Consider the following 2,099-nt stretch of genomic DNA (forward strand, 5'->3'; position numbering starts at 1 on the left):
TTTGCAACATTTAGTCGTCTTTTGACGCAGTTGTTCAGGCTCCACAGGGCGTATGCGCAGACAAACTTTGACGACATTTTTGTTCGCTGTCGTGCGGAGCACGGGAGGGCGGATGAGGAGAACCGCATTGTCCATGTATAAGCGGTGCTCGAGTGCATGCGCACGAACAAACTGTATCCCTTTTTAGGTTGCTTCATTGGGAAGCGTGGCCTTTGAGCGGATCCAGCTAAGGTCAAGGCCATTGTAAATCGGCCGATTCGGAAGAACTAGAATGACTTGCGTAAGCGGCTTGGTCTCGCCAACTACTTGTACAAGTACAGCGTAAACTACGCAGAAATGGTCCAGCCATTATCCAATCTCTTTAAAAAGGATACGGAATGGTGTTGGAACCTCGAATATTAGGAGGCTTTTGACGGGGTCAAAGCCAGCTCCTGAATGCACAGATACTGGCGCTGTCAGACCCTGATCGTTCTTTCAGCGTCGTATGTGACGCTTCGGACTTTGTTTATCGGTTGTGCGCTGCTGCAAGCAGACGCCAAGGGGCGAGATCGGTTGATCGCGCTCGAGTATCGACAGTTCAAACCTGCAGAGAAGAACTACCTAGTTCATAACAAGGAGCGATGAAGTATGCATCTGTCAAGTTCAGGGTCCACCTGCTCGGCCCCAAGCCGTTTGTGATCTACACAGATCATGCGTCACTACGCACTGCGACCCAGTCGTCCCACCCACCTCAAGCAGAGGATGGCTGGATGGCTATTCTTCTTCGCGGAGTATAACTTCGAGTTAGAGTATAAACCGCGAAAGCAGAATGCTTTGGCTGATGCGTTGTCACGCAGACCAGACTATGAGCTTGCACATGCTACAACTGTAACGTCGTCTGTGACGAAGTTGATCCGCACCGCGTATGCGGGTGATGGGATGTGAGTAGCGCTACTACGGGCTCTCGGGAGCCAGGAGTTTGGAAACTCGGACAGGAAATTGTCAAAAAGATTGCGTGCACGATTGCACCGATATTATTTGAATAATGGGTTGCTATACTATGCGAGTCACCACTATTGGTGGCCAAAGTTGTACAAATGGATGAGCGCCTGTGTGCGCTCGTGTGAGACGGGTAAACCCTCTTTAAATACGGCTGCGCCGCTGGCCAGCTTACCGGTATCCACTGGGTGCTGGCAGTCCATGAGTTTGGACCTTCTTTTTGTCCTGCCAAAGGATTCGGCAGGCAACACCGGTGTCGTGGTATTCGTCGACAAGTTGAGCAAGATGACCCATTTGGCGGTGGGTCCAGACACCATCGAAGGAGTCAGTACAGCAACGCTGTTTGTAGGTCGTGTTTTCGACAACATGGACTCCCGGAGCCGATTGTCTCTGATAGAGCGATAGAGACCCCCGTTTCACGGGAAAATTTTGGCCGACTATCTTCAAGGTGCTAGGCACCAAGTTGGATATGTCGACAGCGGATCATCCGCAGACCGATGGTCAAACCGAAAGGGTGAATCGCGTCGTCAAAGACGTTCTTCGCAGCGTCTGCGCTGAGACGCCGAGGCGCTGGAGCGCCATGTTGCCACTCGTAGAGCTTGCAATGATCAATGCAGTGCATTCATCTACCGGCTACTCGCCATTCTACGTGAACGGGCTGGTTCACCGTCGCGTTACACTGACGCCACCATCCCATGGCTCAGAGCTTGGTGAAGGAGGAATAGCCGAACGGCTAACTAATGTCAGCCCTCTCGCCATCCGCGAAGAAGTTGATGACTTCTTGTCTACCAGACTGAGTGCCCAACGACACGTTCGCGATGCGATGGCTGAAAGCCAAGACCTGCAGATAGAACATGCAGATGGAAAGGAAGAGACAAAGATGAAAGCTTCAAGGTCGGAGACCTGGTTTATAAAACTTTAAAAATGATCCTACTCATGCAGCCTCTGCTATCATCAGGACGAAACGTCGTCTACGGTTTATTGGACCGTTTAAGGTTGTGGCCAAGCGGGGCCTAGCACAATACGCTTAACCTTCCAAACCGGATACACCCACCCAGTGTTCTACCGGGATCCGGCGCAAGTGAACGCGGAAGTGTTGGCGCCGGAGCGGATCCCACGGG

This window comes from Plasmopara halstedii (assembly GCF_900000015.1).
Source record: "Plasmopara halstedii genome assembly, contig: Scaffold_110, whole genome shotgun sequence".
Taxonomy (NCBI): domain Eukaryota; phylum Oomycota; class Peronosporomycetes; order Peronosporales; family Peronosporaceae; genus Plasmopara; species Plasmopara halstedii.